The sequence below is a fragment of the Papio anubis genome, chromosome X, assembly GCF_008728515.1.
Source record: "Papio anubis isolate 15944 chromosome X, Panubis1.0, whole genome shotgun sequence".
NCBI classification, from domain to species: domain Eukaryota; kingdom Metazoa; phylum Chordata; class Mammalia; order Primates; family Cercopithecidae; genus Papio; species Papio anubis.
Window position 1 is genome coordinate 65,778,380 of NC_044996.1, and position 12,142 is coordinate 65,790,521.

General features: G+C 34.1%; 1 pseudogene; it reads right to left on the reverse strand.

The window, feature by feature from the left end:
* Nucleotides 1-2,987: 2,987 nt before the first annotated feature.
* Nucleotides 2,988-7,296, reverse strand: LOC101007921 (annotated as a pseudogene).
* Between the last annotated feature and the right edge of the window lie 4,846 nt (nucleotides 7,297-12,142).

The window sequence follows — 12,142 nt, forward strand, 5'->3', positions numbered from 1 at the left end:
GATGGGTCAAAGGACAGATGGATGAATAGATGGATGAATAGATAGATATAGATATGACATATAGATAGATAAATTGACAATAAAAAATGTTTTATAAATATTTGGTCCTAACACATGCCTTATTTTAAAAAATAAGTATTCAATGTAAGTTTACATGAATTAACAGAACAGGAAACTGTAATGAAACTGAATTAAATATTGTTTCACCTTAATAAATTATTTCCTTTAATTTATTTCTAAATATAAAAACTTTTTAGGCCGGGCGCGGTGGCTCAAGCCTGTAATCCCAGCACTTTGGGAGGCCGAGGCGGGCGGATCACGAGGTCAGGAGATCGAGACCATCCTGGCTAACATGGTGAAACCCCGTCTCTACTAAAAATACAAAAAACTAGCCGGGCGAGGTGGCGGGCGCCTGTAGTCCCAGCTACTCGGAGGCTGAGGCAGGAGAATGGCCTGAACCTGGGAGGCGGAGCTTGCAGTGAGCCGAGATCGCGCCACTGCACTCCAGCCTGGGTGACACAGCGCAAGACTCCGTCTCAAAAAAAAAACCAAAAAAACAAAAAAAAAAAAAAAAAAAAAAAAAAAAACTTTTTAAACATAGGTTTTTAAATTATGCACCTTTAACTCCTCTTTTAAACTTTACACACATCAATTGGCTCTCTGCCATAAAAGATAAAGACATTAGCAGTCTTTCATGTTGTCCTACCTCCCTTCCTTCCTCTTTCTGATTTGTGATTTATGCTATTAATTTTATTTCACTGACATTTATTACAGTCTGTTCTGTTACTGCAATTTTTATAAGTTTATATTTGTATGTATAAGCTTGTTCATTATTTTATGTTTTCACATATTCATCATTTTTGCTTATTCCTTTATTCGGTTTCATCATTAAGTAGTTTTTATTTCCAACAAAGTTTCCAAAATGTTTCTTTTACAATTTTTCTGGGTTTAGGATTCCTAACGCTTTCAAGTTTCAACATCTTCTTTTGGATGAATAATCCTTGCATCACATTTTATTTCTTTCAGGAAGAAAACAAAACAACTTTGTCTTGAAATTTAATTACTTACACATGGGATATATCTTAACCATTCAGTGTAAATGTTTCCTGGAATCTTTTTTGGCTCTTTCTTCATTTCATGGAAACTTATTTTATTAAATATTTAATAATTCTCCCAATCCATATGTTGAGTTCTTCAGGGAAACCAATAATTCATATAGGAGATTGTCTTTGTCTTGCATATCTATTTTTTTCTGATTACTTGATCTTTCACAGCTGTGTTCTCTGTAATTATTTCAAGCCTTTCCTCCATGTTATCAAGTAATTAATTTGCATTTTTCCATATATGCTTTGTTCATTGCACCTTTCAGTTTATTAATTACATTAATATATTTTGACCCTTTATTTTGTATTGTAAGTTAATCACCTCAGTTTTTCTCATGGTTTTGCTCTTTATTTTATTTAATCTGAGTCCTTCTGGAATACAAAGCATCATTGGCAAATTTCCTTTTGTTCCTTGGGTTATGTTTTCTTCCATTATAGTTTCTTTCTCTGTTCTTTTTATTGAAAGCATCTCATTTATTTTTTTTTTTTTTCTGGTGTTATGCATAGGCTTAATTTCCATGCCAAACTTTTTCAGCTTGTTTGCACTTTGGAATTTCCTCGGCTCTGTCCAGACTATATTTTAAATCTCTATAGTGTAGGTGAATTTACCTTCCTTTCCAATTCTTTTGTGACTTACTTTTTGCAAAAAGCAGTTATTTTCAGCTGCCTTTAAAATATTCTATTCAGTTTTTCTGTCGCCTGCAGTCATGGAAAGAAGAAAGAACAATACTGAACTCACTTTTTCCTTCCCAGATTTCGTTATATCTGCTGTATCAAGATGTACCGCACCTCACTGTTAGGTGTATTCAATTCATTTAGGGTATCATTTAACTTAAAATTTACTCCACTAATTATTCTTTATACTTAGAACCTTTATTTTTCTCCGATAAATTCAATCTCATTGTTAATTTCTTCAGTTTTACAGCATCCGTTTCCCCTATTACCTCTTCAGAAGAGAGTCAACACAAAGATATTCAATTAGCTTGCTTTTTCACATTTGGTAATATTAGTTAAAATTCTCAGGCTTTTGTGGAATCACTATTATGGTATCTAAAGGACATGGGTTGGATGGGTCTTGTCTTGTTACTTTTTAAAAAAATTTTTTTTTATTTATTTATTTTATTTATTTATTTTTATTTATTTATTATTATTATACTTTAAGTTCTAGGGTACATGTGCATAACGTGCAGGTTTGTTACATATGTATACTTGTGCCATGTTGGTGTGCTGCACCCATCAACTCGTCAGCACCCATCAACTCGTCATTTACATCAGGTATAACTCCCAATGCAATCCCTCCCCCCTCCCCCCTCCCCATGATAGGCCCCGTGCTCTGTCACATTATTAACTGTTTCCATTCTTGGTTGTCCTTTTGGAAGTTGATGATTTTGGGCTCCACCTCTTGCGTTATTTAGTCATTGCTACTTTTTTTTGGACTTTTAAAAATTTTTGCTGTCTTCTAAATTGTTTTGCTGCTGTACCTTATTAATTTTTGCGTTGTTAAAAACCATTATTTTTTCATTGGGAGCTATAGGAGAATTGGAGGAGAAATATGCTGTCAGGTACCATTTTTCTCTTCCATTTAAAACTGAAAATTTGAAGCTATGCTTTTATGTGCCCCAAGTCTAAAATTATTAGAAAATTATAAAACAAATTTATGTTCCCATGTCTGAGTAATTTTAAGATAGTTTCAATGTAAATAATACCTTACAAACTTTTAAATTACAAAGGTGCGTAAGCTAGGAAAGCATGAAAATTTGATTCTCATAGAAATAGTAGAAATCTTGATCAAACAAAATTATATAAAAAGGATAAAATTTTTCCAGTGAATATGTTTTACACATGCAAATAATGATAGAAATCTTATTTAAAGGCACACACAAAAAGAACTGAAATGTTTTCCTTGGGAATCATTTCTATTTATTTTTCATTGTTATTGTATTTTGGCCTCATCCACTAGATTACCAATAGGAAAGTATTAAAATGTATTCATGTGATATTATTTTTGATCTTTTGACATAGCCTATTATACAATTAATGTGAACAAATGGAAAAGATCGGCCACCTAATTCTATAAATTAGAAATTTAAAGGACATATTAGTCATGTTGTTCAGCCTCCATTTTTTCTAAATATGCATTTTATTTTACTAAGAGTCATGGTTTCACTGTAAACACAGAATACACATTGATTTGGTTTTATGGTGCAGGTTTAATTAAAATTCCACCCCTAATGGAACAGTACAAAGTCCTATTTTAAGTTTATGATCTTCAGCTGATTTCATGCATTATTTAAGAACCATTATTTTGGTTTATTAACAGTCACGTGTGCATTTGATCACTTTCTTCAGTGGGAAAGTGCTGTGTATAAGTTACTAGTTATTTCAATATCATCTAAAGCCCAAGTCAGTAACATTTTTTTTTTCAATTTGAAAGCAAGCACTGTTTATAAACTGAACAGATTAGAAAAATAATTATGATAAACACATTAGTTCATCCTTCTAGTAAGTCTGTTGTTCTGGTCCTCCTTGTTGCCAGCATCTTCACCTTCTGCAAAAGGGATGGTCTTTTTTTTTATTATTATTCCACCTCATGGAGAGGATAATTTGAAGGGCCACAGAAAATTTTTTGCTTCTTTGAAGCATCTTTCCATCAGTAGAGATCTCATGAATCAGACCCTCCATGCAGATGATGCCATATTTACCAAGCGATGAGCAATCAATGTGTTATCTGTCAAGGCAATGTGCTTCTTGATGATTTTGCCATAATCATGCTTGTAGATTAGTTCAGTTACCAAGTTCAGGTTTGGGTATCTCCATGCAGTATATGGTTCTACAATCCACAACATATTAAGTGAAGCGTTGTTGAGCTTAATGAAGGTTCCATTGAAGATCTGACAAAGGCAAAGAAGCTGCAACACCTTTCAGACTTTTGGGCTCACACCATTGATACTTCCGTTCCTGATGACAAATGTCAATTTGGGTTCTACAGGTGTAATACATAGAAATTGCTAGCTTTTCTTAGCATCCTAGCCATTCGAATTTCAGATCTGTGCATCTGCCTATATTCCTTGTGATAGTACTTTGCTTTTTCATAGATAAGCTTCCTACTTACCTTTCGAAGCATCTTTTGGGCAAAAACTTCTTTCTCAGGCACTTGATGTTCAGCTCTGCTAAATCCTTCACTTTTTCTTAAGCATTACTGGCACAACAGGAATCTTCTTCTTCTCTTGGACAGCCTCCATGTTTCCAGCCAGAAAGGAGCTCAGTAAAGCTCTGATAGGAAGAAAGAGAAACTTAATTGCATTTGGCATGACTCTTTTACCTAATAACAAATTGGATGTTTGTGTCTTTATCTATAGAGTACCTATTCCTAGGCAGTATGTTAACAATTAAAAATGTATCATTTTAAAATTTCTCTCCCACATTTTTTTATCAACTACTATTTTATTTGCACATGCCCAGGAAACCAAGAGTGAGTTAACATTGAAGTTTCACTTGGGTGAACTATGAATATATATACATATATACATAAATATATATTTTCATTACATTTATATATGTATGTCAGAATTAGGAACTTAGATGTTCAAAGTTATATGTGTGTATATTAAATGTAAAAGGAAAAAGAGTCCAGAAATAATTGGTGATGTATAATATCATCTAAGTAGTTAAAATTCAGGAAAAAAATACTCACCAAAGAAGAAATGAATGGAGAACTAAAACAAATGATGTTAAAAAAAGGGCTGGGCTCTCCTAGAGGTAAAGAAATAGTGGTTATAATAAAAAGTATTACCCTATAGAACTAGATAAAATCTGATGGAAAAATAGTATTCTAAGACTTTTATCTTGAAATGATCTGTGTTTTAGTATAATGATAAAAAGACTATGCTTTTGTTTTATTGACTAATTTTTTATTCTTCATACATAACAGATGCACAAAGAGCAATGTTTTCTGAACTGGCTTCCTAAATAATAAATAAATTGCTTAGTTTCCTTGTTAAACAAGCCTTAATGTTTCTGTATGCCATGCACTGAAGAAGTATGGAAACATTTTTATTTGATGGCAAATTCCAATTTTTCTTTAAAAGTTGGCAATATTTTGAGTCAAAAACATGACAAAACATCAAAGTCTATTTCAAAATGCTTTACATCTTAATATAGTTGAAGTTAAAGCAGTAAGTAATTTCAGAGATTTTCCCATGAGCTGCATAGTTCTTTTCATATGTAATTATGCTCTGAGTGCATTAGATAATGCTATGGTTCCCACAGCTGTATACACATCTATAAATCATTAATGAGGCAGTTAACTGAAACAAAACTGTAAAAGATTTGCATTACCCGGCAGAATCTGGCTTTAATGACATCTAGTTATTTACAATTAATTTTGCCTTTTGGAATAATAATTGAAAGTAATTTAAGATTTTCTTGCACAGAAAGTAGATGTTGTCTATTCATCAAAAGTTTTCTCTCTCTCTTTCTTGTTTTACTATGTAAAGGAGACTCTGTCAGTGACCAATATGCAGCCTGTGCTAACAATCTTAACTAGATCAAGCCCTCTCCTACTCTCCATTCCTAACCTTTCTGTTTTCCTTCCTCCCACCTAAAAAAGGAAGGATAATTGAAAAAACTCAGAAATAAAAGGAAAATGTACCTTATCTAAAATGGAATAAGAAGAATGAGTCCAGTGAAACATACTTTTGGGGTATATTTATTGATTCTTTATGTTTTTGAAGGAATATCTTTTTCATTGTTTCTTAAAAAATGAATGTTAAAAGTGAAAAGCAAATGAAAGTTTTATGAATGTATATGCTGTAAGTATAAATACATCATAATGCTATTTAGTAACTAGGACTCTATAGAAATACTTTTCAAATATAGTAAACATGCTTTGGCATTTATCAACTCATTTTATATTGCTCTACCTACATGTCATATTTTAATGATATTATTCATTTTCCACAATTTTCTATTATTATTTATTTGCAAGTCATCATCCCTCAAACCACTAATATGCAATAAGCAGTCTAATGATGCCACAATGATTGTTCTTCCCCTATTTAACACCCACCAATGATGGAAACATCATAGAGAATGAGAGTGGGGATTGGTGAGAGACTTCATTATTGCTAAGAAACACCTAAGGAAGTTATCCAAATAATCGAAACTCTTACTGCAGTTTTAAAATAAATTATAAGACAAATTTTTTCCCCTTTTACAGTTTGTTTTTTAATGACTATCACTATAAATGAAATCTGGCCCCACAACACCAGATCGCTCCACTGCACTCCAGCCTGGCAACAGAGTGAGACTCCATCTCAAAACAAACAAACAAAAAAGAGTAGAAAGTGCAGAGACTTTCCATATACTCCCAGTCTCTACACATGCATAATCTCCCTAGTATTAACATCTCCCACTCCATGGGTTTATAGAAATGTATAAGGGCATATATCCAACACTATGGCATCACATAGAATAGTTTTACTGCCCTAAAATTCCTCTGTGCTCTGCCTATTCATTCCTCTCTCCCCACCAACCCTTGGAAACCACTGATCTTTTTGCCATCTTTATAGTTTTGCCTCTTCCAAAATGTCATATAGTTAAAATCATACAGTGTGTAGACTTTTGATATTATCTTCTTTTCACTGGTCAGCGTGTATCTAAATTTCCTTGCTAGTTCATTTCTTTTTAGTGCCGAATAACATTCCATTCTCTGGAAGTACTGCAACATGTACTTTTGCTCCAGGCTCTACTTCATGAAGGACACAAGCTAAGGCAAAAAGTCTAATGATATTAAGATATATTTAAAATACCAGCACTTTTAATTTGTTCTTTTGCACAATTTAAAATACAAAAAAGAAAAAAAAAAAAAGGACTCTTGCTAAAGTTAACCGGAATGGAAACTAAAGTGTACTGCCTCAGAACGTTGTATTAATATATATACAAGATATCCAAATACATATTAGATAATCCATAAATGAATAATTATTAACAATTTAGATTTCTAGTTTTTCATCTGTCTCTGATTCATTCATTCACTCTAAAAAATGTTTGAGCCTTTAATATTGCCAGGCACTTTTCCAAGTGATGCTGATTTGGCAGGTTACAAAAACATGCAAAGTTCCTGCCCTTGTGAAGTTAAAATTTTTGAAGGGCAGATAGAAATTTGTTTAGATCTTTTTGTTTTTAGTTTTTGTGGTTACATACTATATGTATATATTTATGGGATACATCAGATGTATTGATACAAGCATGCAATGTGAAATAATCACATCCTTGAAAATGGGGTATTTATCATCTCAAGCATTTATCCTTTGTGTTACAAAGAATCCTATTCTACTATTTTATTTTTAAATGTAGAACTAACATTACTGGCTATAGTTACCCTTTTTACTCTCAAATACTAGGTCTTATTAATTTATTCTATTATTTTTGTACCCATTAACCATCCCCAACTGCCCCCTACCCTTCCACTACGTTTCCAGGCTTCTGATAACCATCCTTTTATCTCCATCTCCATGAGTTCAGTAGTTTTAATTTTCAGATCCCACAAATAAGTGAGAACATGCAATGTTTGTTTTTCTGTGCCTGGCTTATTTCACTTAACATAATAATCTCCATCCAGTTTCAGCCATTTTGTTGCAAGTACTTGGATCTAATTTTTTTAGGGATGAAAAGTACTCCCGTGTGTATAACTACCACATTTTTTGTATCCAGTCATCTGTTGATGAAGACTTAGGTTGCTTCCAGATTTTGGCTATTGTGAACAGTGCCGCAAGAAACGTGGGGCTGCAGATATCTCTGCAATATACTGATTTACTTTCTTTTGAGTATAGAACCAGTAGTAGGACTGTAGGATCATATGGTAGCTCTATTTTTAGATTTTGAGGAACTTCCAAACTGTTCTCCATAGTGGTTGTACTAATTTACATTCCCACTCAGAACGTACAAGGATTCCCTTTTTTCCACATCATCATCAACATTTGTTATTGCCTGTCATTTAGATGGAAGCCATTTTAACTAGGGTGAAATATCACATTGTAGTTTTGATTTGACTTGACTCTGTGACGGCATTACTTGACCTGCTCTGGGCCAGAGGGGAGCCCACTACCCTGAAGGGTGAGTCCCAGGCCATGCAGCATTCACCACAAACTAACTTACAAGCCCTTAAGTCTTATTAAAACATCACTAGTAGTCTGGCAGTACTCCACATGGACATGTAGTGCTGGTCAGAGGGTGAGGCTCCTCTTCTTTTGCAAAGAGAAGGGAAGAATGAGAAGGGCTGCACCTTGTGGTTTGAGTGCCAGCTCAGCTTCAGTACAGAGAGCAGAAGGCAGTTTACTCTTCTCTATGAATCCTGGCTGTCATCTCTGGGCTCACCTGGGGAATGGGGCATCCTGCTGCCCTGAAGGGAAGGACACAGGACTGGTGGGCTTTACAATCTGCTGATTGTAGAGCCTTAGACCCTTGAATGAACAAAGGCAGTATCCAGGTAGTGGTTACAGAAGACCTTGGGCGAGATCTAGTGTTGTGCTGACCTCAGGTCTGTCTGACTCAGCACAGTCATCATAGTGGTGGCCACAGGAGTATATGTGTAACTCGAAGCCCCAGCTTTAGGTGGCTCAGAACAGAAAGAGGACTTCATTTGTTTGCAAGAAAGTAGGGCAAGAACAAGAGTTATCTGCCTCATCCTCCAGAGAATTTGTCTGGATCTTGTCCAAAACCATCAAGGCAGTACTTCTATGAGTCTGCAGGAACCACAAATATATGGGGTATGGGTTGCCCCCTAAAGCAGATACAATTTAGATCCCAATGCCCAAGATTTTTTGAATATCTAGAAAAACTTCACAAAAAGGATAAGTTAAATAAAAAGGCCAGACAATGAAGACTACAATAAATACTCAACTCTTCAGTGTCCAGACATTGAAGAACATTTCTAGCATCAATAACATCCAGTAAAACATAACCACACCAAATGTAGTCAACAAGGCACCAGGGACCAGTCCTGAAGAAACACAGATATGTGACCTTTGAGACAGACAATTATAAATAAGGGTTTTGAGAAAACTTTAAGATAGCATCAAGAAGTAATTTAGAATGGTGTCAGATAAATTTAACAAAGAGATTGAAGTAATTTACAAAAAAACAAACAGAAATTATGCTGCTACAAAATGCAAGTGATATACTGAAGAAAACATCAGAATTTGAATAGTAGAATTGACCAATGAGAGGAAAGACTTAGGGACCATGAAGATAAGCTACTTGAAAATACCTAGTTAAGGATTGTGTGTGTGTGTGTGTATATATATATATATCACTAAAGCATACTTACAGGATCTAGAAAATATCCTCAAAAAGGAAGAATCTAACTGTTAGTGATTTTAAAGAACAAATAGAGAAAACAGATAGTGGTAGAAAACTTATTCAAAGGGATAATAACAGGGAACTGCTAAAACATAGAGAAAGAAAGTAATATCCAAGTACAAGAAAGTTACAGAATGACAAGCAGTTTTAACAGAAAGAAGACATCATAACCAGACAAGGATACATCAATAGAAAGAAAAGTATAGGGAAATATCTCTGGTGAGTGGTGATACAAAAATTCTCAAGAAAATACTAAGAAACTAAATTCAACAATACATTAAAAGTGGTGTTTGGTTTTCTGTTCTTGTGATAGTTTGCTGAGAATGATGGTTTCCAGCTGCATGTGTCTTTATAGCAGCATGATTTATAATCCTTTGGGTATATACCCAGTAATGGGATGGCTCGCCTGTATCAAAATATCTATGTAGCCCATAAATATATAAATCTACTATGTATCCACACAAATTAAAAATTTATAATTAAAAAGATAAAAGAAGATGTACTGAATTCCTAATGCAAGGCCCCAGAGCACACTCTTCCTCCTGCACAGTGATTGTGAATGCACGGAGATGGAGCCTTCATCAGCCTGGTGTCCCGGGACAACGCAGATCAGAGCCCCTACCAGTCCATGAGAGATATGTAGCATGAGAAGAAATAAACCTTTGTTGTTTTAAGCAAAAAAAAAAAAAAAAAAAAAAAAAGTGGGATTCATCATGACTAAGTAGGATTTATCTCAACAATGCAAAACTGGTTCAACATATGCAAATCAATCAATGTGACACATCATATTGACAGAATGTATAATTCAAACCATATGATCATTTCAATTGATGCTGAAAAGGCATTTGATAAAATTCAACATTTTTCCATGATAAAAACCCTAAAATAACTGAGGATAGAAAGAACATGTCTCAGTATAATAAAAGCCATACAAGACAGACCCACAGCTGGTATCACACTGAATGAGGAGAACCTGTAAGCCTGACCTCTCAGATCTGGCAGATGACAATGCCCACTACCAAAACTGTTTTTCCACATGGTATGAAATACCTAGCTAGAGCAATCAGAAAAGAGAAAGAAACGAAGGGCATCCAAATTAGAATAGAAGAAATTAAATTACCCTTGTTTGCACATGATATGATCTAATATTTGGAAAAAATTAAAGACTCCATGAAAAAACCTTTAGAAATGGCAAACAAATTCAGTAAAGTTGCAGGATAAAAAAATCAACACAAAAAATCAGTGACATCTCTATATGTCAACAGTGAACAATGAGAAAAAGAAATAAAAAAGTAATCCCATTTACAGTAACCACATATACATTAAATACCTAGAAAGTAACTTCTACACACCAACAGCAGTCATGTGGACAATTGAATCAGTAACTCAAACCTTTTAACAATACCTGAAAAAAATAAAAGTTCTAGCAATATACCTAACCAAGGAAGTGAAATATCTCTATGAGGAAAACTATCAAACGCTGCAAAAGAAATCATAGATGACACAAACAAATGGAAACACACCTCATGCTCATGGATGAGTAGAATTAATATTGTGAAGATAACCATACTGTCAAAAGTAATCTACAAATTCAACACAATTCCCATCAAAATACCACAATCATTCTACACAGAATTAGAAAAAACAATTCCAAAATTCATATAGAACCAAAAAAGAGCCTGCATAGCCAAAGGAAAACTAAGCAAAAAGAACAAATCTGGAGGCATCACACTACCCGATTTCAAACTATTCTATAAGGCCATAGTCACCAAAACAGCATGGTACTGCTATAAATGAAACAGAATAGAGAGCGCAGAAATAAACCCAAATACTTGCAGCCAACTAATCTTCGACAAAGCAAGCAAAAACATAAAGTGGGGTAAGGACACCCTATTCAACAAATGGTGCTGGGATAATTGGCTAGTAACATGTATGATAATGAAATTGGATCCTCATCTCATAACTTATACAAAAATCAATACAAGATGGATTAAGGACTTAAATCTAAGACCTGAAACTTTAAAAACCATGGAAGATAACATTGGAAAAACCCTTCTAGTCATTGACTTAGGCAAGGATTTCATGACCAAGAACCTAAAAGCAAATGCAATAGAAACAAAGATAAATAGTTGGGACTTAATTAAACTAAAGAACTTTTGTGTGGCAAAAGGAACACTCAACAGAGTAAACAAACAACCCACAGAGTGAGAGAAAATCACCACAATCTAAACATCTGACAAAAGCTAATATCCAGAATCTACAATAAGTCAAACAAACCAGCAAGAAAAAAACAGTGCCATCAAAAAGAGCGCTAAGGACATGAATAGACAAGTCTGAAAAGATATACAAATAGCCAATAAACATATACAAAATCTTCAACATCACTAATGGTCGGGGAAATGTAAATCAAAACCACAATGCAATACCACCTTTCTCCTGCAAGTATGGCCATCGTTAAAAAAACAAAAAAAACACTCGATGTTGGCCAGGATGTAGTGATCATGAACATGTCCCACTGCTGATGGGAATGTAAACTAGTACAACCACTACGGAAAACAGTGTGGAGATTCCTTAAAGAACTAAAAGTAGAACAACAATTTGATCCAGCAATCGCACTACTGGGTATCTATCCAGAGAAAAATAAGTCATTATATGAAAAAGATACTTGCACACACATG